Source organism: Schistocerca cancellata, chromosome 7 (assembly GCF_023864275.1).
Source record: "Schistocerca cancellata isolate TAMUIC-IGC-003103 chromosome 7, iqSchCanc2.1, whole genome shotgun sequence".
Taxonomy (NCBI): domain Eukaryota; kingdom Metazoa; phylum Arthropoda; class Insecta; order Orthoptera; family Acrididae; genus Schistocerca; species Schistocerca cancellata.
Genome location: NC_064632.1, coordinates 608,043,931 through 608,070,057, shown reverse-complemented (window position 1 = coordinate 608,070,057; position 26,127 = coordinate 608,043,931).

Here is a 26,127-nt window from a genome sequence, read left to right as displayed (position 1 = left end):
CATCTCACCCCCGCACCAGCTATGTAATCTACCCTCGTGCTTGTTTTCATCTTTGCTTGCAGCTCTGGCCTATCTGCCGTTATTCTCGTAATGTTGGCAATGACTGCTATTCCGTTAAACTGTTCTTTTTGGTCCTTGCTCCCGCTACATTTGACTGGCACCACAGTGCTCTCCACGCGCCAAAATCCGACCAACGTTCCTATTCAGATGCGTTGGAGTGGAACCTCATCTCACCCCCGCAACAGCTTTGTAATCTATCCTTGTGCTTGTTTTCATCTTTGCTTGCTGCTCTGGCCTAGCTGCCGTTATTCTCTTATGTTGACAATGACTGCTATTCGCTTAAACTATTCCCTTTGGTCCATGCTCCCGGTACGTTTGACTGGCAGCACAGTGCTCTCCACGCGCCAAAATCCGACGAACGTTCCTATTCAGATGCGTTGGAGGGGAGCTTCATCTCACCCCCGCACCAGCTTTGTAACCTACCCTCATGCTTGTTTTCATCTTTGCTTGCTGCTCTGGCCTACCTGCCGTTATTCTCGTAATGTTGGCAATGACTGCTATTCGCTTAAACTGTTCCCTTTGGTCCATGCTCCCGCTACATTTGACTGGCACCACAGTGCTCTCAACGCGCCAAAAGCCGACCAACTTTCCTATTCAGATGCGTTGGAGGGGAGTCTCATCTCACCCCCGCACCAGCTATGTAATCTACCCTCGTGCTTGTTTTCATCTTTGCTTGCTGCTCTGGCCTAGCTGCCGTTATTCTCGTAATGTTGGCAATGACTGCTATTCGCTCAAACTGTTCCCTTTGGTCCATGCACCCGCTGCATTTGACTGGCACCACAGTGCTCTCCACGCGCCAAAATCCGACCAACGTTCCTATTCAGGAGCGTTGGAGGGGAGACTCATCTCACCCCCGCACCAGCTATGTAATCTACCCTCGTGCTTGTTTTCATCTTTGCTTGCTGCTCTGGCCTAGCTGCCGTTATTCTCTTATGTTGGCAATGACTGCTATTCGCTTAAACTGTTCCCTTTGGTCCATGCTCCCGCTACATTTGACTGGCACCACTGTGCTCTCCACACGCCAAAATCAGAACAACGTTCCTATTCAGATGCGTTGGAGGGGAGACTCATCTCACACCCGCACCAGCTTTGTAACCTACCCTCGTGCTTGTTTTCATCTTAGCTTGCTGCTCTGGCCTATCTGCTGTTATTCTCGTAATGTTGGCAATGACTGCTATTCGCTTAAACTGTTCCCTTTGGTCCATGCTCCCGCTACCTTTGACTGGCACCACAGTGCTCTCCACGCGCCAAAATCCGACCAACGTTCCTATTCAGGAGCGTTGGAGGGGAGCCTCATCTCACCCCCGCACCAGCTTTGTAACCTACCCTCGTGCTTGTTTTCATCTTTGCTTGCTGCTCTGGCCTACCTGCCGTTATTCTCGTAATGTTGGCAATGACTGCTATTCCGTTAAACTGTTCTTTTTGGTCCATGCTCCCGCTACATTTGACTGGCACCACAGTGCTCTCCACGCGCCAAAATCCGACCAACGTTCCTATTCAGATGCGTTGGAGGGGAGACTCATCTCACCCCCGCATCTGCTTTGTAACCTTCCCTCGTGCTTGTTTTCATCTTTGCTTGCTGCTCTGGCCTACGTGCCGTTATTCTCGTAATGTTGGCAATGAGTGCTATTCGCTTAAACTGTTCCCTTTGGTCCATGCTCCCGCTACATTTGACTGGCACCACAGTGCTCTCCACGCGCCAAAATCCGACCAACGTTCCTATTCAGATGCGTTGGAGGGGAGCCTCATCTCACCCCCGCAACAGCTTTGTATCCTACCCTCGTGCTTGTTTTCATCTTTGCTTGCTGCTCTAGCCTACGTGCCGTTATTCTCGTAATGTTGGCAATGAGTGCTATTCGCTTAAACTGTTCCCTTTGGTCCATGCTCCCGCTACATTTGACTGGCACCACAGTGCTCTCCACGCGCAAAAATCCGACCAACGTTCCTATTCAGATGCGTTGGAGGGGAGCCTCATCTCACCCCCGCACCAGCTTTGTAACCTACCCTCGTGCTTGTTTTCATCTTTGCTTGCTGCTCTAGCCTACGTGCCGTTATTCTCGTAATGTTGGCAATGAGTGCTATTCGCTTAAACTGTTCCCTTTGGTCCATGCTCCCGCTACATTTGACTGGCACCACAGTGCTCTCCACGCGCCAAAATCCGAGCAACGATCCTATTCAGACGCGTTGGAGGGGAGACTCATCTCACCCCCGCACCTGCTTTGTAACCTACCCTCGTGCATGTTTTCATCTTTGCTTGCTGCTCTGGCCTACGTGCCGTTATTCTCGTAATGTTGGCAATGAGTGCTATTCGCTTAAACTGTTCCCTTTGGTCCATGCTCCCGCTACCTATGACTGACACCACAGTGCTCTCCACGCGCCAAAATCCGACCAACGTTCCTATTCAGATGCGTTGGAGGGGAGCCTCATCTCACCCCCGCACCAGCTTTGTAACCTACCCTCGTGCTTGTTTTCATCTTTGCTTGCTGCTCTAGCCTACGTGCCGTTATTCTCGTAATGTTGGCAATGACTGCTATTCCGTTAAACTGTTCTTTTTGGTCCATGCTCCCGCTACATTTGACTGGCACCACAGTGCTCTCCACGCGCCAAAATCCGACCAACGTTCCTATTCAGGAGCGTTGGAGGGGAGACTCATCTCACCCCCGCACCAGCTATGTAATCTACCCTCGTGCTTGTTTTCATCTTTGCTTGCTGCTCTGGCCTAGCTGCCGTTATTCTCTTATGTTGGCAATGACTGCTATTCGCTTAAACTGTTCCCTTTGGTCCATGCTCCCGCTACATTTGACTGGCACCACTGTGCTCTCCACACGCCAAAATCAGAACAACGTTCCTATTCAGATGCGTTGGAGGGGAGACTCATCTCACACCCGCACCAGCTTTGTAACCTACCCTCGTGCTTGTTTTCATCTTAGCTTGCTGCTCTGGCCTATCTGCTGTTATTCTCGTAATGTTGGCAATGACTGCTATTCGCTTAAACTGTTCCCTTTGGTCCATGCTCCCGCTACCTTTGACTGGCACCACAGTGCTCTCCACGCGCCAAAATCCGACCAACGTTCCTATTCAGGAGCGTTGGAGGGGAGCCTCATCTCACCCCCGCACCAGCTTTGTAACCTACCCTCGTGCTTGTTTTCATCTTTGCTTGCTGCTCTGGCCTACCTGCCGTTATTCTCGTAATGTTGGCAATGACTGCTATTCCGTTAAACTGTTCTTTTTGGTCCATGCTCCCGCTACATTTGACTGGCACCACAGTGCTCTCCACGCGCCAAAATCCGACCAACGTTCCTATTCAGATGCGTTGGAGGGGAGACTCATCTCACCCCCGCATCTGCTTTGTAACCTTCCCTCGTGCTTGTTTTCATCTTTGCTTGCTGCTCTGGCCTACGTGCCGTTATTCTCGTAATGTTGGCAATGAGTGCTATTCGCTTAAACTGTTCCCTTTGGTCCATGCTCCCGCTACATTTGACTGGCACCACAGTGCTCTCCACGCGCCAAAATCCGACCAACGTTCCTATTCAGATGCGTTGGAGGGGAGCCTCATCTCACCCCCGCAACAGCTTTGTATCCTACCCTCGTGCTTGTTTTCATCTTTGCTTGCTGCTCTAGCCTACGTGCCGTTATTCTCGTAATGTTGGCAATGAGTGCTATTCGCTTAAACTGTTCCCTTTGGTCCATGCTCCCGCTACATTTGACTGGCACCACAGTGCTCTCCACGCGCCAAAATCCGACCAACGTTCCTATTCAGATGCGTTGGAGGGGAGCCTCATCTCACCCCCGCACCAGCTTTGTAACCTACCCTCGTGCTTGTTTTCATCTTTGCTTGCTGCTCTAGCCTACGTGCCGTTATTCTCGTAATGTTGGCAATGAGTGCTATTCGCTTAAACTGTTCCCTTTGGTCCATGCTCCCGCTACATTTGACTGGCACCACAGTGCTCTCCACGCGCCAAAATCCGAGCAACGATCCTATTCAGACGCGTTGGAGGGGAGACTCATCTCACCCCCGCACCTGCTTTGTAACCTACCCTCGTGCATGTTTTCATCTTTGCTTGCTGCTCTGGCCTACGTGCCGTTATTCTCGTAATGTTGGCAATGAGTGCTATTCGCTTAAACTGTTCCCTTTGGTCCATGCTCCCGCTACCTATGACTGACACCACAGTGCTCTCCACGCGCCAAAATCCGACCAACGTTCCTATTCAGATGCGTTGGAGGGGAGCCTCATCTCACCCCCGCACCAGCTTTGTAACCTACCCTCGTGCTTGTTTTCATCTTTGCTTGCTGCTCTAGCCTACGTGCCGTTATTCTCGTAATGTTGGCAATGAGTGCTATTCGCTTAAACTGTTCCCTTTGGTCCATGCTCCCGCTACATTTGACTGGCACCACAGTGCTCTCCACGCGCCAAAATCCGACCAACGTTCCTATTCAGATGCGTTGGAGGGGAGCCTCATCTCACCCCCGCACCAGCTTTGTAACCTACCCTCGTGCTTGTTTTCATCTTTGCTTGCTGCTCTAGCCTACGTGCCGTTATTCTCGTAATGTTGGCAATGAGTGCTATTCGCTTAAACTGTTCCCTTTGGTCCATGCTCCCGCTACATTTGACTGGCACCACAGTGCTCTCCACGCGCCAAAATCCGACCAACGTTCCTATTCAGATGCGTTGGAGGGGAGCCTCATCTCACCCCCGCACCAGCTTTGTAACCTACCCTCGTGCTTGTTTTCATCTTTGCTTGCTGCTCTAGCCTACGTGCCGTTATTCTCGTAATGTTGGCAATGAGTGCTATTCGCTTAAACTGTTCCCTTTGGTCCATGCTCCCGCTACATTTGACTGGCATCACAGTGCTCTCCACGCGCCAAAATCCGACCAACGTTCCTATTCAGATGCGTTGGAGGGGAGCCTCATCTCACCCCCGCACCAGCTTTGTAACCTACCCTCGTGCTTGTTTTCATCTTTGCTTGCTGCTCTAGCCTACGTGCCGTTATTCTCGTAATGTCGGCAATGAGTGCTATTCGCTTAAACTGTTCCCTTTGGTCCATGCTCCCGCTACATTTGACTGGCACCATAGTGCTCTCCACGCGCCAAATTCCGACCAACGTTCCTATTCAGATGCGTTGGAGGGGAGACTCATCTCACCCCCGCACCTGATTTGTAACCTACCCTCGTGCTTGTTTTCATCTTTGCTTGCTGCTCTGGCCTACGTGCCGTTATTCTCGTAATGTTGGCAATGAGTGCTATTCGCTTAAACTGTTCCCTTTGGTCCATGCTCAAGCTACCTTTGACTGGCACCACAGTGCTCTCCACGCGCCAAAATCCGACCAACGTTATTATTCAGATGCGTTGGAGGGGAGCCTCATCTCACCCCCGCACCAGCTTTGTAACCTACCCTCGTGCTTGTTTTCATCTTTGCTTGCTGCTCTAGCCTACGTGCCGTTATTCTCGTAATGTTGGCAATGAGTGCTATTCGCTTAAACTGTTCCCTTTGGTCCATGCTCCCGCTACATTTGACTGGCACCACAGTGCTCTCCACGCGCCAAAATCCGACCAACGTTCCTATTCAGATGCGTTGGAGGGGAGACTCATCTCACCCCCGCACCAACTTTGTAACCTACCCTCGTATTTGTTTTCATCTTTGCTTGCTGTTCTGGCCTATCTGCTGTTATTCTCGTAATGTTGGCAATGACTGCTATTCGCTTAAACTGTTCCCTTTGGTCCATGCTCCCGCTACCTTTGACTGGCACCACAGTGCTCTCCACGCGCCAAAATCCGACCAACGTTCCTATTCACGAGCGTTGGAGGGGAGACTCATCTCACCCCCGCACCAGCTATGTAATCTACCCTCGTGCTTGTTTTCATCTTTGCTTGCAGCTCTGGCCTATCTGCCGTTATTCTCGTAATGTTGGCAATGACTGCTATTCCGTTAAACTGTTCTTTTTGGTCCATGCTCCCGCTACATTTGACTGGCACCACAGTGCTCTCCACGCGCCAAAATCCGACCAACGTTCCTATTCAGATGCGTTGGAGTGGAACCTCATCTCACCCCCGCAACAGCTTTGTAATCTACCCTTGTGCTTGTTTTCATCTTTGCTTGCTGCTCTGGCCTAGCTGCCGTTATTCTCTTATGTTGACAATGACTGCTATTCGCTTAAACTATTCCCTTTGGTCCATGCTCCCGGTACGTTTGACTGGCAGCACAGTGCTCTCCACGCGCCAAAATCCGACGAACGTTCCTATTCAGATGCGTTGGAGGGGAGCTTCATCTCACCCCCGCACCAGCTTTGTAACCTACCCTCATGCTTGTTTTCATCTTTGCTTGCTGCTCTGGCCTACCTGCCGTTATTCTCGTAATGTTGGCAATGACTGCTATTCGCTTAAACTGTTCCCTTTGGTCCATGCTCCCGCTACATTTGACTGGCACCACAGTGCTCTCAACGCGCCAAAAGCCGACCAACTTTCCTATTCAGATGCGTTGGAGGGGAGTCTCATCTCACCCCCGCACCAGCTATGTAATCTACCCTCGTGCTTGTTTTCATCTTTGCTTGCTGCTCTGGCCTAGCTGCCGTTATTCTCGTAATGTTGGCAATGACTGCTATTCGCTCAAACTGTTCCCTTTGGTCCATGCACCCGCTGCATTTGACTGGCACCACAGTGCTCTCCACGCGCCAAAATCCGACCAACGTTCCTATTCAGATGCGTTGGAGGGGAGCCTCATCTCACCCCCGCACCAGCTTTGTAACCTACCCTCGCGCTTGTTTTCATCTTTGCTTGCTGCTCTGGCCTACCTGCCGTTATTCTCGTAATGTTGGCAATGACTGCTATTCCGTTAAACTGTTCTTTTTGGTCCATGCTCCCGCTACATTTGACTGGCACCACAGTGCTCTCCACGCGCCAAAATCCGACCAACGTTCCTATTCAGGAGCGTTGGAGGGGAGACTCATCTCACCCCCGCACCAGCTATGTAATCTACCCTCGTGCTTGTTTTCATCTTTGCTTGCTGCTCTGGCCTAGCTGCCGTTATTCTCTTATGTTGGCAATGACTGCTATTCGCTTAAACTGTTCCCTTTGGTCCATGCTCCCGCTACATTTGACTGGCACCACTGTGCTCTCCACACGCCAAAATCAGAACAACGTTCCTATTCAGATGCGTTGGAGGGGAGACTCATCTCACACCCGCACCAGCTTTGTAACCTACCCTCGTGCTTGTTTTCATCTTAGCTTGCTGCTCTGGCCTATCTGCTGTTATTCTCGTAATGTTGGCAATGACGGCTATTCGCTTAAACTGTTCCCTTTGGTCCATGCTCCCGCTACCTTTGACTGGCACAACAGTGCTCTCCACGCGCCAAAATCCGACCAACGTTCCTATTCAGGAGCGTTGGAGGGGAGACTCATCTCACCTCCGCACCAGCATTGTAACCTACCCTCGTGCTTGTTTTCATCTTTGCTTGCAGCTCTGGCCTATCTGCCGTTATTCTCGTAATGTTGGCAATGACTGCTATTCGCTTAAACTGTTCCCTTTGGTCCATGCTCCCGCTACATTTACTAGCACCACAGTGCTCTCCACGCGCCAAAATCCGACCAACGTTCCTATTCAGATGCGTTGGAGGGGAGCCTCATCTCACCCCCGCACCAGCTTTGTAACCTACCCTCGTGCTTGTTTTCATCTTTGCTTGCTGCTCTGGCCTACCTGCCGTTCTTCTCGTAATGTTGGCAATGACTGCTATTCGCTTAAACTGTTCCCTTTGGTCCATGCTCCCGCTACATTTGACTGGCACCACAGTGCTCTCAACGCGCCAAAAGCCGACCAACTTTCCTATTCAGATGCGTTGGAGGGGAGTCTCATCTCACCCCCGCACCAGCTATGTAATCTACCCTCGTGCTTGTTTTCATCTTTGCTTGCTGCTCTGGCCTAGCTGCCGTTATTCTCGTAATGTTGGCAATGACTGCTATTCGCTCAAACTGTTCCCTTTGGTCCATGCTCCCGCTGCATTTGACTGGCACCACAGTGCTCTCCACGCGCCAAAATCCGACCAACGTTCCTATTCAGACGCGTTGGAGGGGAGACTCATCTCACCCCCGCACCAGCTTTGTAACCTACCCTCGTGCTTGTTTTCATCTTTGCTTGCTTCTCTGGCCTACCTGCCGTTATTCTCGTAATGTTGGCAATGACTGCTATTCGCTTAAAATGTTCCCTTTGGTCCATGCTCCCGCTACATTTGACTGGCACCACAGTGCTCTCCACGCGCGAAAATCCGACCAACGTTCCTATTCAGGCGCGTTGGAGGGGATACTCATCTCACCCCCGCACCAGCTATGTAATCTACCCTCGTTCTTGTTTTCATCTTTGCTTGCTACTCTGGCCTACCTGCCGTTATTCTCGTAATGTTGGCAATGACTGCTATTCCCTTAAACTGTTCCCTTTCGTCTATGCTCTCGCTAATTTTGATAGGCCCCACAGTGCTCTGCACGCGCCAAAATCGGACCAACGTTCCTATTCAGATGCGTTGGAGGGGAGACTCAACTAACCGCCGCACCAGCTTTGTAACCTACCCTCGTGCTTGTTTTCATCTTTGCTTGCTGCTCTGGCCTACCTGCCGTTATTCTCGTAATGTTGGCAGTGACTGATATTCCCTTAATCTGTTCCCTTTGCTCCATGCTCCCGCTACATTTGATTGGCACCACAGTGCTCTCCACGCGCCAAAATCCGACCAACGTTCCTATTCAGACGCGTTGGAGGGGAGACTCATCTCACCTCCGCACCAGCTTTGTAACCTACCCTCGTGCTTGTTTTCATCTTTGCTTGCTGCTCTGGCCTACCTGCCGTTATTCTCGTAATGCTGGCAATGACTGCTATTCGCTTAAACTGTTCCCTTTGGTCCATGCTCCCGCTACATTTGACTGGCACCACAGTGCTCTCCACGCGCCTAAATCCGACCAACGTTCCTATTCAGACGCGTTGGAGAGGAGACTCATCTCACACCCGCACCAGCTTTGTAACCCACCACCGTGCTTGTTTTCTTCTTTGCTTGCTGCTCTGGCCTACCTCCCGTTATTCTCGTAATGTTGGCAATGACTGGTATTCCCTTAAACTGTTCCCTTTGCTCCATGCTCTAAATAATTTTGACTGGCCCCACAGTGCTCTCCACGCACCAACATCAGATCAACGTTTCTATTCAAACGTTGTGGTGGGGAGACTAATCTCATCCCTGCACCAGCTTTGTAACCTACCCTCGTGCTTGTTTTCATCTTTGCTTGCTGCTCTGGCCTACCTGCCGTTATTCTCGTAATGTTGGCAATGACTTGTATTCCCTTAAACTGTTCCCTTTGGTCCATGCTCCCGCTACATTTAACTGGCACCACAGTGCTCTCCACGCGCGAAAAACCGACCAACGTTCCTATTCAGATGCGTTGGAGGGGAGACCCAGCTCACCCCCGCACCAGCGTTGTAACCTCCCCTCGTGCTTGTTTTCATCTTTGCTTGCTGCTTTGGCCTACCTGCCGTTATTCTCGTAATGTTGGCAATGACTGCGATTCCCTTAAACTGTTCCCTTTGGTCCATGCTCTCGCTAATTTTGACTGGCCCCACAGTGCTCTCCACGCACCAAAATCCGATCAACATTCCTATTAAAACGTTGTGGTGGGGAGACTCATCTCACCTCCGCACCACCTTTGTAACCTACCCTCGTGCTCATTTTCATCTTTGCTTGCTGCTCTGGCCTACCTGCCGTTATTCTCGTAATGTTGGCATTGACTACTATTCCCTTAAACTGTTCCCTTTGTTCTATGCTCCCGCTACATTTGACTGGCACCACAGTGCTCTCCACACGCCAATATCCGACCGACGTTCCTATTCAGAGTCGTTGGAGGGGAGACTCATCTCACCCCCGCACCAGCTTTGGAACCTACCCTCGTGCTTGTTTTCATCTTTGCTTGCTGCTCTGACCTGCCTGTCGTTATTCTCCTAATGTTGGCAATGACTGGTATTCCCTTAAACTGTTCCCTTTGGTCCATGCTCTCGCTAATTTTGACTGGCCCCACAGTGCTCTCCACGCACCAAAATTCGATCAACGTTCCTATTCAAACGTTGTGGTGGGAAGACTCATCTCACCCCCGCACCAGCTTTGTAACCTTCCCTCGTTCTTGTTTTCATCTTTGCTTGCTGCTGTGGCCTACCTGCCGTTATTCTCGTAATGTTAGCAATGACTGGTATTCCCTTAAACTGTTCCCTTTGGTCCATGCTCTCGCTAAATTTGACTGGCACCACAGTGCTCTCCACGCACCAAAATCCGATCAACGTTCCTATTCAAAAGTTGTGGTGGGGAGACTCATCTCACCCCCGCACCAGCTTTGTAACCTACACTCGTGCTTGTTTTCATCTTTGCTTGCTGCTCTAGCCTACCTGTCGTTATTCTCGTAATGTTGGCAATGACTGCTATTCCCTTAAACTGTTCCCTTTGGTCCATGCTCTCGCTAATTTTGACTGGCCACAGAGTGCTCTCCACGCACCATAATCCGATCAACGTTCCTATTCAAACGTTGTGGTGGGGAGAATCACCTCACCCCCGCACCAGCTTTGTAATCTTCCCTCGTTCTTGTTTTCATCTTTGCTTGCTGCTCTGGCCTACCTGCCGTTATTCTCGTAATGTTCGCAATGACAGGTATTCCCTTAAACTGTTCCCTTTGGTCCATGCTCTCGCTAATTTTGACTGGCCACAGAGTGCTCTCCACGCACCAAAATCCGATCAACGTTCCTATTCAAACGTTGTGGCGGGGAGACTCATCTCACACCCGCACCAGCTTTGTAACCTACACTCGTGTTTTTTCTCATCTTTGCTTGCTGCTCTGGCTTACCTGCCGTTGTTCTCGTAATGTTGGCAATGACTGGTATTCCCTTGAACTGTTCCCTTTGGTCCATGCTCCCTCTACATTTGACTGGCACCACAGTGCTCTCCACGCGCCAAAGTTCGACAAACGTTCCTATTCAGACGAATTGGAGGGGAGACTCATCTAACCCCCGCACCATGTTTGTAACCTACCCTCGTGCTTGTTTTCATCTTTGCTTGCTGCTCTGGCCTACCTGCCTTTATTCTCGTAATGTTGGCAATGACTGGTATTCCCTTAAACTGTTCCCTTTGGTCCATGCTCCCGCTACATTTGACTGGCACCACGGTGCTCTCCACGCGCCAAAATCCGACCAACGTTCCTATTCAGACGAGTTGGAGGGGAGACCCATCTCACCCCCGCACCAGCTTTGTAACCTACCCTCGTGCTTGTTTTCATCTTTGCTTGCTGCTCTGGCCTACCTGCCGTTATTCTCGTAATGTTGGCAATGACTGCTATTCCCTTAAACTGTTCCCTTTGGTCCATGCTCTCGCTAATTTTGACTGGCCCCACAGTGCTCTCCACGCACCAAAATCCGATCAACATTCCTATTCAAACGTTGTGGTGGGGAGACTCATCTCACCCCCGCACCAGCTTTGTAACCAAAACTCGTGCTTATTTTCATCTTTGCTTGCTGCTCTGGCCTACCTGCCGTTATTCTTGTAATGTTGGCATTGACTACTATTCCCTTAAACTGTTCCCTTTGTTCCATGCTCCCGCTACATTTGACTAGCACTACGGTGCTCTCCACGCGCCAAAATCCGACCAACGTTCCTATTCAGACGAGTTGGAGGGGAGACGCATCTCACCCCCGCACCAGCTTTGTAACCTACCCTCGTGCTTGTTTTCATCTTTGCTTGCTGCTCTGGCCTACCTGCCGTTATTCTCGTAATGTTGGCAATGACTGCTATTCCCTTAAACTGTTCCCTTTGGTTCATGCTCTCGCTAATTTTGACTGGCCCCACAGTGCTCTCCACGCACCAAAATCCGATCAACATTCCTATTCAAACGTTGTGGTGGGGAGACTCATCTCACCCCCGCACCAGCTTTGTAACCTACCCTCGTGCTTGTTTTCATCTTTGCTTGCTGCTCTGGCCTACCTGCCTTTATTCTCGTAATGTTGGCAATGACTGGTATTCCCTTAAACTGTTTCCTTTGGTCCATGCTCCCGCTACATTTGACTAGCACCACGGTGCTCTCCACGCGCCAAAATCCGACCAACGTTCCTATTCAGACGAGTTGGAGGGGAGACCCATCTCACCCCCGCACCAGCTTTGTAACCTACCCTCGTGCTTATTTTCATCTTTGCTTGCTGCTCTGGCCTACCTGCCGTTATTCTCGTAATGTTGGCAATGACTGGTATTCCCTTAAACTGTTCCCTTTGGTTCATGCTCTCGCTAATTTTGACTGGCCCCACAGTGCTCTCCACGCACCAAAATCCGATCAACATTCCTATTCAAACGTTGTGGTGGGGAGACTCATCTCACCCCCGCACCAGCTTTGTAACCTACCCTCGTGCTTGTTTTCATCTTTGCTTGCTGCTCTGGCCTACCTGCCTTTATTCTCGTAATGTTGGCAATGACTGGTATTCCCTTAAACTGTTCCCTTTGTTCCATGCTCCCGCTACATTTGACTAGCACTACGGTGCTCTCCACGCGCCAAAATCCGACCAACGTTCCTATTCAGACGAGTTGGAGGGGAGACGCATCTCACCCCCGCACCAGCTTTGTAACCTACCCTCGTGCTTGTTTTCATCTTTGCTTGCTGCTCTGGCCTAACTGCCGTTATTCTCGTAATGTTGGCAATGACTGCTATTCCCTTAAACTGTTCCCTTTGGTTCATGCTCTCGCTAATTTTGACTGGCCCCACAGTGCTCTCCACGCACCAAAATCCAATCAACATTCCTATTCAAACGTTGTGGTGGGGAGACTCATCTCACCCCCGCACCAGCTTTGTAACCTACCCTCGTGCTTGTTTTCATCTTTGCTTGCTGCTCTGGCCTACCTGCCTTTATTCTCGTAATGTTGGCAATGACTGATATTCCCTTAAACTGTTCCCTTTGGTCCATGCTCCCGCTACATTTGACTAGCACCACGGTGCTCTCCACGCGCCAAAATCCGACCAACGTTCCTATTCAGACGAGTTGGAGGGGAGACCCATCTCACCCCCGCACCAGCTTTGTAACCTACCCTCGTGCTTGTTTTCATCTTTGCTTGCTGCTCTGGCCTACCTGCCGTTATTCTCGTAATGTTGGCAATGACTGCTATTCCCTTAAACTGTTGCCTTTGGTCCATGCTCTCGCTAATTTTGACTGGCCCCACAGTGCTCTCCACGCACCAAAATTCGATCAACGTTCCTATTCAAACGTTGTGGTGGGGAGACTCATCTAACCCCCGCACTAGCTTTGTAACCTACCTTCGTGATTGTTTTCATCTTTGCTTGCTGCTCTGGCCTACCTGCCGTTATTCTCGTAATGTTGGCAATGACTTCTATTCCCTTAAACTGTGCCCTTTGGTCCATGCTCTCGCTAATTTTGACCGGCCCCACAGTGCTCTCCACGCACCATAATCCGATCAACGTTCCTATTCAAATGTTGTGGTGGGAAGACTCATCTCACCCCCGCACCAGCTTTGTAACCTTCCCTCGTTCTTGTTTTCATCTTTGCTTGCAGCTCTGGCCTACCTGCCGTTATTCTCGTAATGTTAGCAATGACTGGTATTCCCTTAAACTGTTCCCTTTGGTCCATGCTCTCGCTAAATTTGACTGGCACCACAGTGCTCCACGCACCAAAATCCGATCAACGTTCCTATTCAAACGTTGTGGTGGGGAGACTCATCTCACCCCCACACCAGCTTTGTAACCTACCCTCGTGCTTGTTTTCATATTTGCTTGCTGCTCTAGCCTACCTGTCGTTATTCTCGTAATGTTGGCAATGACTGGTATTACCTTAAACTGTTCCCTTTGGTCCATGCTCCCTCTACATTTGACAGGCACCACAATGCTCTCCATGCGCCAAAATCCGACCAACGTTCCTATTCAGACGCGTTGGAGGGGAGACTCATCTCACCGCCGCACCAGCTTTGTAACCTTCCCTCGTTCTTGTTTTCATCTTTGCTTGCTGCTCTGGAATACTTGCAGTTATTCTCGTAATTTTGGCAATGACTGCTATTCCCTTAAACTGTTCCCTTTGGTCCATGCTCCCGCTACATTTGACGGGCACCACAGTGCTCTCCTCGCGCCAAAATCCGACCAACGTTCCTATTCAGACGCGTTGGATGGGAGACTCATCTAACCCCGCACCAGCTTTGTAACCTACTCTCGTGCTTGTTTTCATCTTTTATTGCTGCTCTGGCCTACCTGCCGTTATTCTCGTAATGTTGGCAATGACTGGTATTCCCTTAAACTGTTCCCTTTGGTCCATGCTCCCTCTACATTTGACAGGCACCACAATGCTCTCCATGCGCCAAAATCCGACCAACGTTCCTATTCAGACGCGTTGGAGGGGAGACTCATCTCACCGCCGCACCAGCTTTGTAACCTACCCTCGTGCTTGTTTTCATCTTTGCTTGCTGCTCTGTCCTACCTGCCGTTGTTCTCGTAATGTTGGCAATGACTGCTATTCGCTTAAACTGTCCCCTTTGGTCCATGCTCCCGCTACATTTGACTGGCACCACAGTGCTCTCCACGCGCCTAAATCCGACCAACGTTCCTCTTCACACGCGTTGGAGAGGAGACTCATCTCACACCCGCACCAGCTTTGTGACCTACCACCGTGCTTGTTTTCTTCTTTGCTTGCTGCTTTAGCCTACCTGCCGTTATTCTCGTTATGTTGGCAATGACTGGTATTCCCTTATACTGTTCCCTTTAGTCCATGCTCCTGCTACATTTGACTGGCACCACAGTGCTCTCCACGCGCCAAAATCCGACCAACGTTTCCATTCAGTCGCGTTGGAGGGGAGACTCATCTCACCCCCGCACCAGCTTTGTAACATACCCTCGTGCTTGTTTTCATCTTTGCTTGCTGTTCTGGCCTTCCTGCCGTTATTCTCGTAATATTGGCAAAGACTGCTATTCCGTTAAACTGTTCCCTTCGGTCCATGCTCCCGCTACATTTGACTGGCACCACAGTGCTCTCCACGCGCCAAAATCCGACCAACGTTCCTATTCAGACGCGTTGGAGGGGAGACTAATCTCACCCGGGCACCAGCTTTGTAACCTACCCTCATGATTGTTTTCATCTTTGATTGCTGCTCTGGAATACTTGCAGTTATTCTCGTAATATTGGCAATGACTGCTATTCCCTTAAACTGTTCCCTTTGGTCCATGCTCCCGCTACATTTGACGGGCACCACAGTGCTCTCCTCGCGCTAAAATCCGACCAACGTTCCTATTCAGACGCATTGGGGGGGAGACTCATCTAACCCCGCACCTGCTTTGTAACCTACTCTCGTGCTTGTTTTCATCTTTTCTTGCTGCTCTGGCCTACCTGCCGTTATTCTTGTAATGTTGGCAATGACTGGTATTCCCTTAAACTGTTCCCTTTGGTCCATGCTCCCTCTACATTTGACTGGCACCACAATGCTCTCCATGCGCCAAAATCCGACCAACGTTCCTATTCAGACGCGTTGGAGGGGAGACTCATCTCACCGCTGCACCAGCTTTGTAACCTACCCTCGTGCTTGTTTTCATCTTTGCTTGCTCCTTTGGCCTACCTGCCGTTATTCTCGTAATGTTGGCAATGACTGGTATTCCCTTAAACTGTTCCCTTTGGTCCATGCTCCTGCTACATTTGACTGGCACCACAGTGCTCTCCACGCGCCCAAATCCGACCAACGTTCCCATTCAGTCGCGTTGGAGGGTTGACTCATTCACCCCCGCACCAGCTTTGTAACCTACCCTCGTGCTTGTTTTCATCTTTGCTTGCTGCTCTGGCCTCCCTGCCGTTATTCTCGTAATATTGGCAATGACTGCTATTCCCTTAAACTGTTCCCTTTGGTCCATGCTCTAACTAATTTTGACTGGCCCCACAGTGCTCTCCACGTACCAAAATCTGAACAACGTTCCTATTCAAACGTTGTGTTGGGGAGACTCATCTACACCCGCTCCAGCTTTGTAACCCACCCTCGTGCTAGTTTTCATGTTTGTTTGCTGCTCTGGCCTACCTGTCGTTATTATCGTAATGTTGGCAATGACTGGTATTCCCTTAAACTGTTCCCTTTGGTCCATGCTCTAACTAATTTTGACTGGCCCCACAGTGCTCTCCACGTACCAAAATCTGAACAACGTTCCTATTCAAACGTTGTGTTGGGGAGACTCATCTCACACCCGCACCAGCTTTGTAACCTACACTCGTGCTTTTTTTCATCTTTGCTTGCTGCTCTGGCTTACCTGCAGTTATTCTCGTAATGTTGGCAATGACTGGCATTCCCTTGAACTGTTCCCTTTGGTCCATGCTCCTTCTACATTTGACTGGCACCACAGTGCTCTCCACGCGCCAAAGTCCGACAAACATTCCTATTCAGACGCATTGGAGGAGAGACTCATCTAACCCCCGCACCATGTTTGTAACCTACCCTCGTGCGTGTTTTCATCTTTGCTTGCTGCTCTGGCCTACCTGCCGTTATTCTCGTAATGTTGGCAATGACTGCTATTCCCTTAAACTGTTCCCTTTGGTCCATGCTCTCGCTAATTTTGACTGGCCCCACAGTGCTCTCCACGCACCAAAATCCGATCAACATTCCTATTCAAACGTTGTGGTGGGGAGACTCATCTCACCCCCGCACCAGCTTTGTAATCCAAACTCGTGCTTATTTTCATCTTTGCTTGCTGCTCTGGCCTACCTGCCGTTATTCTCGTAATGTTGGCAATGACTTCTATTCCCTTAAACTGTTCCCTTTGGTCCATGCTCTCGCTAATTTTGACCGGCCCCACAGTGCTCTCCACGCACCATAATCCGATCAACGTTCCTATTAAAATGTTGTGGTGGGAAGACTCATCTCACCCCCGCACCAGCTTTGTAACCTTCCCTCGTTCTTGTTTTCATCTTTGCTTGCTGCTCTGGCCTACCTGCCGTTATTCTCGTAATGTTAGCGATGACTGGTATTCCCTTAAACTGTTCCCTTTGGTCCATGCTCTCGCTAAATTTGACTGGCACCACAGTGCTCTCCAAGCACGAAAATCCGATCAACGTTCCTATTCAAACGTTGTGGTGGGGAGACTCATCTCACCCCCACACCAGCTTTGTAACCTACCCTCGTGCTTGTTTTCATCTTTGCTTGCTGCTCTAGCCTACCTGTCGTTATTCTCGTAATGTTGGCAATGACTGGTATTCCCTTAAACTGTTCCCTTTGGTCCATGCTCCCGCTACATTTGACTGGCACCACAGTGCTCTCCATGCGCCAAAATCCGACCAACGTTCCTATTCAGACGCGTTGGATTGGAGACTCATCTCACCCCCGCACCAGCTTTGTAACCTACCCTCGTGCATGTTTTCATCTTTGCTTGCTGCTTTGGCCTACCTGCCGTCATTCTCGTAATGTTGGCAATGACTGCTATTCCCTTAAACTGTTCCCTTTGGTTTATGCTCCCGCCACATTTGACTGGCACCACAGTGCTCTCCACACGCCAAAATCCGACCAACGTTCCTATTCAGACGCGTTGGAGGGGAGACTCATCTCACCCCCGCACCAGCTTTGTAACCTACCCTCGTGCAAGTATTCATCTTTGCGTGCTGCTCTGGCCTACCTGCCGTTATTCTCGTAATGTTGGCAACGACTGGTATTCCCTTAAACTGTTCTCTTTGGTCCATGCTCCCGCTACATTTGACTGGCACCACAGTGCTCTCCACGCGCCAAAATCCGACCAACATTCCTATTCAGACGCGTTGGAGGGTGGACTCATCTCACCCCCGCACCAGCTTTGTAACCTACCCTCGTGCTCGTTTTCATCTTTGCTTGCTGCTCTGGCCTACCTGCCGTTATTCTCGTAATGTTGGCAATGACGTCTACTCACTTAAACTGTCCCCTTTGGTCCATGCTCCCGCTACATTTGACTGGCCCCACAGTGCTCTCCAAGCACCATAATCCGATCAACGATCCTATTCAAACGTTGTGGTGGGGAGACTCATCTCAGGCCTGCACCAGCTTTGTATCGTACGCTCGTGCTTGTTTTCATCTTTGCTTGCTGCTCTGGCCTACCTACCGTTATTCTCGTAATGTTGGCAATGACTGGTATTCCCTTAAACTGATCCCTTTGGTCCATGCCCCCGCTACATTTGACTGGCACCACAGTGCTCTTCACGCGCCAAAATCCGACCAACGTTCCTATTCAGACGCGTTGGAGGGGAGTCTCATCTCACCCCCGCACCAGCTTTGTATCCTACCCTCGTGCTTGTTTTCATTTTTGCTTGCTGCTATTCCCTTAAACTGTTCCCTTTGGTCCATGTTCTCGCTAATTATGACTGGCCCCATACTGCACTCGACGCCCCAAAATCCGATCAGCGTCCCTATTCAAACGTTGTGGTGGGGAGACTCATCTCACCCCCGCAACAGCTTTGTAACCTACCCTCATGCTTGTTTTCATCTTCGCTTGCTACTCTGGCCTACCTGTCGGTATTCTCGTAATTTTGGCAATGACTGCTATTCCCTTAACCTGTTTCTTTTGGTCCATGCTCCCGCTACATTTGACTGGCACCACAGTGCTCTCCAAGCTAAAAAATCCGACCAACGTTCCTATTCAGTCGCGTTTGAGGGAGACTCATCTCACCCCCGCACCAGCTTTGTAACCTACCCTCGTGCTTGTTTTCATCTTTGCTTGCTGCTCTGGCCTACCTGCCGTTATTTTCGTTATGTTGGCAATGACTGCTATTCCCTTAAACTGTTCCCTTTGGTCCATGCTCCCGCTACATTTGACTGGCCCCACAGTGTTCTCCACGAACCATAATCCGATCAACGTTCCTATTCAAACGTTGTGGTGGGGAGACTCATCTCACCCCCGCACCAGCTTTGTAACCTACCCTCGTGCTTGTTTTCATCTTTGCTTGCTGCTCTGGCCTACCTGCCGTTATTCTCGTAATGTTGGCAATGACTGGTATTCCCTTAAACTGTTCCCTTTGGTCCATGCTCCCGCTACATTTGACTGGCACCACAGTGCTCTCCACGCGCCAAAACCCGTCCAACGTTCCTATTCAGACGCGTTGGAGGGGAGACCCATCTCACCCCCGCACCAGCTTTGTAACTTATTTTCGTGCTTGTTTTCATCTTTGCTTGCTGCTCTGGCCTACCAGCCGTTATTCTCGTTATGTTGGCAATGACTGCTATTCGCTTAAACTGTTCCCTTTGGTCCATGCTCCCGCTACATTTGACAGGCACCACAGTACACTCCACACGCCAAAATCCGACCAACATTGCTATTCAGACGCGTTGGAGGGGAGACTCATCTCACCCCCGCACCAGCTTTGTAACCTACCCTCGTGCTTGTTTTCATCTTTGCTTGCTGCTCTGGCCAACCTGCCGTTATTTTCGTAATGTTGGCAATGACTGGTATTCCCTTAAACCGTTAATGTTAGCAATGACTGCTATTCACTTAAACTGTTCCCTTTTGTCCATGCTCCCGCTACATTCGACTGGCCCCACAGTGCTTTCCACGCACCATAATCCGATCAACGTTCCTATTCAAACGTTGTGGTGGGGAGACTCATCTCACCCCCGCACCAGCTTTGTAACCTACCCTCGTGCTTGTTTTCATCTTTGCTTGCTGCTCTCGCCTACCTGCCGTTATTCTCGTAATGTTGGCAATGACTGGTTTTCCCTTAAACTGTCCCTTTGGTCCATGCTCCCGCTACATTTGACTATCACCACAGTTCACTCCACACGCCAAAATCCGACCAACGTTCCTATTCAGACGCGTTGGAGGGGAGACTCATCTCACCCCCGCAAAAGCTTTGTAACCTACCCTCGTGATTGTTTTCATCTTTGCTTGCTGCTCTGGCCTACCTGCCGTTATTCTCGTAATGTTGGCAATGACTTGTATTCCCATAAACTATTCCGTTTGGTCCATGCTCCCGCTACATTTGACTGGCACCACAGTGCTCTCCACGCGCCAAAATCCGACCAATGTTCCTATTCAGACGCGTTGGAGGGGAGACTCATCTAACCCCCGCACCAGCTTTGTAACCTACCCTCGTGCTTGTTTTCATCTTTGCTTGCTGCTCTGGCCTACCTGCCGTTATTCTCGTAATATTGGCAATGAGTGCTATTCCCTTAAACTGTTCCCTTTGGTCCATGCTCCCGCTACATTTGACTGGAACCACAGTGCTCTCCACGCGCCAAAATCCGACCAACGTTCCTATTCAAACGTTGTGGTGGGGAGACTCATCTCACCCTCGCACCAGCTTTGTAACCTACCCTCGTGCTTGTTTTCATCTTTGCTTGCTGCTCTGGCCAACCTGCCGTTATTTTCGTAATGTTGGCAATGACTGGTATTCCCTTAAACCGTTAATGTTAGCAATGACTGCTATTCACTTAAACTGTTCCCTTTTGTCCATGCTCCCGCTACATTCGACTGGCCCCACAGTGCTCTCCACGCACCATAATCCGATCAACGTTCCTATTCAAACGTTGTGGTGGGGAGACTCATCTCACCCCCGCACCAGCTTTGTAACCTACCCTCGTGCTTGTTTTCATTTTTGCTTGCTGCTCTCGCCTACCTGCCGTTATTCTCGTAATGTTGGCAATGACTGGTATTCCCTTAAACTGTCACTTTGGTCCATGCTCCCGCTACATTTGACTGGCAACACAGTGCTCTCCACGCTCCAAAATCCGACCAACTTTCCTATTCAGTCGCAATGGAGGGGAGACTCATCTTACCCCCGCACCAGCTTTGTAACTTACCTTCGTGCTTGTTTTCATCTTTGCTTGTTGCTCTGGCCTACCTGCCGTTATTCTCGTTATGTTGGCAATGACTGCTATTCGCTTAAGCTGTTCTCTTTGGTCCATGCTCCCGCTACATTTGACTATCACCACAGTACACTCCACACGCCAAAATCCGACCAACATTCCTATTGAGACGCGTTGGACGGGAGACTCGTCTCACCCCCGCAAAACCTTTGTAACCTACCTTCGTGCTTGTTTTCATCTTTGCTTGCTGCTCTGGCCTACCTGCCGTTATTCTCGTAATGTTGGCAATGACTGGTATTCCCTTAAGCTGTTCCCTTTGGTTCATGCTCCCGCTACATTTGACTGGCCCCACAGTGCTCTCCACGCACCATAATCCGATCAACGTTCCTATTCAAACGTTATGGTGGGGAGACTCATCTCCCCCCCCCCCCACCAACTTTGTAACCTACCATCGTGCTTGTTTCCATCTTTGCTTGCTGCTCTGCCCAACCTGCCGTTATTCTCGTAATGGTGGCAATGACTGCTATTCCCTTAAACTGTTCCCTTTGGTCCATGCTCCCGCTACATTTGACTGGCACCACAGTGCTCTCCACGCGCCAAAATCCGACCAACGTTCCTATTCAGACGCGTTGGAGGGGAGACTCATCTCACCCCCGCACCAGCTTTGTAACCTACCCTCGTGCTTGTTTTCATCTTTGCTTGCTGCTCTGGCCTACCTGCCGTTATTCTCGTAATGTTGGCAATTACTGGTATTCCCTTAAACTGTTCCCTTTGGTCCATGCTCCCGCTACATTTGACTGGCACCACAGTGCTCTCCACGCGCCAAAATCCGACCAACATTCCTATTCAGACGCGTTGGAGGGGAGACTCATCTCACCCCCGCACCAGCTTTGTAACCTACCCTCGTGCTTGTTTTCATTTTTGTTTGCTGCTCTGGCCTACCTGCCGTTATTCTCGTAATGTTGGCAATGACTGCTATTCACTTAAACTGTTCCCTTTGGTCCATGCTCCCGCTACATTCGACTGGCCCCACAGTGCTCTCCACGCACCATAATCCGATCAACGTTCCTATTCAAACGTTGTGGTGGGGAGACTCATCTCACCCCCGCACCAGCTTTGTAACCTACCCTCGTGCTTGTTTTCATCTTTGCTTGCTGCTCTCGCCTACCTGCCGTTATTCTCGTAATGTTGGCAATGACTGGTTTTCCCTTAAACTGTCCCTTTGGTCCATGCTCCCGCTACATTTGACTATCACCACAGTTCACTCCACACGCCAAAATCCGACCAACATTCCTATTCAGACGCGTTGGAGGGGAGACTCATCTCACCCCCGCAAAAGCTTTGTAACCTACCCTCGTGATTGTTTTCATCTTTGCTTGCTGCTCTGGCCTACCTGCCGTTATTCTCGTAATGTTGGCAATGACTTGTATTCCCATAAACTATTCCGTTTGGTCCATGCTCCCGCTACATTTGACTGGCACCACAGTGCTCTCCACGCGCCAAAATCCGACCAACGTTCCTATTCAGACGCGTTGGAGGGGAGACTCATCTAACCCCCGTACCAGCTTTGTAACCTACCCTCGTGCTTGTTTTCATCTTTGCTTGCTGCTCTGGCCTACCTGCCGTTATTCTCGTAATGTTGGCAATGACTGCTATTCCCTTAAACTGTTCCCTTTGGTCCATGCTCCCGCTACATTTGACTGGCCCCACAGTGCTCTCCACGCACCATAATCCGATCAACGTTCCTATTCAAACGTTGTGGTGGGGAGACTCATCTCACCCCCGCACCAGGCTTGTAACCTACCCACGTGCTTGTTTCCATCTTTGCTTGCTGCTCTGGCCTACCTGCCGTTATTCTCGTAATGTTGGCAATGACTGGTATTCCCTTAAACTGTTCGCTTTGGTCCATGCTCCCGCTACATTTGACTGGCACCACAGTGCTCTCCACGCGCCAAAATCCGACCAATGTTCCTATTCAGATGCGTTGGAGGGGAGACTCATCTAACCCCCGCACCAGCTTTGAAACCTACCCTCGTGCTTGTTTTCATCTTTGCTTGCTGCTCTGGCCTACCTGCCGTTATTCTCGTAATGTTGGCAATGACTGCTATTCCCTTAAACTGTTCCCTTTGGTCCATGCTCCCGCTACATTTGACTGGCACCACAGTGCTCTCCACGCGCCAAAATCCGACCAACGTTCCTATTCAGACGCATTGGAGGGGAGACTCATCTCACCCCCGCACCAGCTTTGTAACCTACCCTCGTGCTTGTTTTCATCTTTGCTACTGCTCTGGCCTACCTGCCGTTATTCTCGTAATGTTGGCAATGTCTGCTATTCATTTAAACTGTTCCCTTTGGTGCATGCTCCCGCTACGTTTGACTGGCCCCACAGTGCTCTCCACGCGCCAAAATCCGACCAACGTTCCTATTCAGATGCGTTGGAGGGGAGACTCATCTCACCCCCGCAACAGCTTTGTAACCTACCCTCGTGCTTGTTTTCATCTTTGCTTCTGCTCGGGCCTACCTGCCGTTATTTTCGTAATGTTGGCAATGACTGCTATTCCCTTATACTGTTCCCTTTGGTCCATGCTCCCGCTACATTTGACTGGCCCCACAGTGTTCTCCACGAACCATAATCCGATCAACGTTCCTATTCAAACGTTGTGGTGGGGAGACTCATCTCAACCCCGCACCAGCTTTGTAACCTACCCTCGTGCTTGTTTTCATCTTTGCTTGCTGCTCTGGCCTACCTGCCGTTATTCTCGTAATGTTGGCAATGACTGGTATTCCCTTAAACCGTTCCCTTTGGTCCATGCTCCCGCTACATTTGACTGGCACCACAGTGCTCTCCACGCAGCAAAACCCGACCAACGTTCCTATTCAGACGCGTTGGAGGGGAGACTCATCTCACCCCTGGACCAGCTTTGTAACCTACCCTCGTGCTTGTTTTCATCTTTGCTTGCTGCTCCGGCCTACCTGCCGTTATTCTCGTAATGTTGGCAATGACTGCTATTCCGTTAATCTGTTCCCTTTGGTCCATGCTCCCGCTACATTTGACTAGCACCACGGTGCTCTCCACGCGTCAAAATCCGACCAACGTTCCTATTCAGACGCGTTTGAGATGAGACTCATCTCACCCCCGCACCAGCTTTGTAACCTATCCTCGTGCTTGTTTTCATCTTTGATTGCTGCTCTGGCATACCTGCCGATATTCTCGTAATGTTGGCAATGACTTGTATTCCCTTAAACCGTTCCATTTGTTCCATGCTCCCGCTACATTCGACTGGCACCACAGTGCTCTCCACGCTCCAAAATCCTACCAACGTTCCTATTCAGACGCGTTAGAGGGGAGACTCAGCTCACCCCCGCACCAGCTTAGTAACCTACCCTCGTGCTTGTTTCATCTTTGCTTGCTGCTCTGGCCTACCTGCCGTTATTCTCGTAATGTTGGCAATGACTGGTATTAACTTAAACTGTTCCCTTTGGTCCATACTCCCGCTACATTTGACTGGCACCACATTGCTCTCCACGCGGCAAATTCGACCAACGTTCCTATTCAGACGCGTTGAAGGGGAGACTCATCTCTCCACCGCACCAGCTTTGTTACCTACCCTCGTGCTTGTTTTCATCTTTGCTTGCCGCTCTAGTCTACCTGCCGTTGTTCTCGTAATGTTGGCAATGACTGGTATTCCCTTAAACTGTTCCCTTTTGTCCATGCTCCCGCTACATTTGACTGGCCCCACATTGCACTCCACGCACCATAATCCGATCTACGTTCCTATTCAAACGTTGTGGTGGGGAGACTCATCTCACCCCCCCCCCCCACCAGCTTTGTAACCTACCCTCGTGCTTGTTTCCATGTTTGCTTGCTGCTCTGGCCTACCTGCCGTTATTCTCGTAATGTTGGCAATGACTGGTATTCCCTAAACTGTTCCCTTTGGTCCATGCTCCCGCTACATTTGACTGGCACCACAGTGCTCTCCACGCGCCAAAATCCGACCAACGTTCCTATTCAGACGCGATGGAGGGGAGCCTCATCTCACCCCCGCACCAGCTTTGTAACCTACCCTCGTGCTTGTTTTCATCTTTGCTTGCTGCTCTGGCCTACCTGCCGTTATTCTCGTAATGTTGGCAATGACTGGTATTCCCTTAAACTGTTCCCTTTGGTCCATGCTCCCGCTACATTTGACTGGCACCACAGTGCTCTCCACGCGCCAAAATCCGACCAACGTTCCTATTCAGACGCGTTGGAGGGGAGACTCATCTCACCCCCGCACCAACTTTGTAACCTACCCTTGTGCTTGTTTTCATCTTTGCTTGCTGCTCTGGCCTACCTGCCGTTATTCTCGTATGTTGGCAATGACTGCTATTCCCTTAATCTGTTTCCTTCGGTCCATGCTCCCGCTACATTTGACTAGCACCACAGTGCTTTCCACGCGTCAAAATCCGACCAACGTTCCTATTCAGACGCGTTGGAGGGGAGACTCATCTCACTCCCGCACCAGCTTTGTAACCTACCCTCGTGATTGTTTTCATCTTTGCTTGCTGCTCTGGCCTACCTGCCGTTAATCTCGTAATGTTGGCAATGACTGGTATTCCCTTAAACTGTTGCCCTTGGTCCATGCTCCTGCTACATTTGACTGGCACCACAGTGCTCTCCACGCGCCAAAATCCAACCAACGTACCTATTGAGATGCGTTCGAGGGGAGACTCATCTCATCCCCGCACCAGCTTTGTAACCTACCCTCGTGCTTGTTTCCATCTTTGCTTGCTGCTCTCGCCTACCTGCCGTTATTCTCGTAATGTCGGCAATGACTGGTATACCCTTAATCTGTTCCCTTTGGTCCATGCTCCCGCTACATTTGACTAACACCACGGTGCTCTCCACGCGCCAAAATCCGACCAACGTTCCTATTCAGACGCGTTGGAGGGGAGACTCATCTTACCACCGCACCAGCTTTGTAACCTACCCTCGTGCTTGTTTTCATCTTTGCTTGCTGCTCTGGCCTACCTGCCGATATTCTCGTAATGTTGGCAATGACTTGTATTCCCTTAAACTGTTCCCTTCGGTCCATGCTCCCGCTACATTTGACTGGCACCACAGTGCTCTCCACGCGCCAAAATCCTACCAACGTTCCTATTCAAACGCGTTGGAGGGGAGACCCAGCTCACCCTCGCACCAGCTTTGTAACCTACCCTCGTGCTTATTTTCATCTTTGTTTGCTGCTCTGGCCTACCTGTAGTTATTCTCGTAATGTTGGCAATGATTATTATTCCCTTAAACTGTTC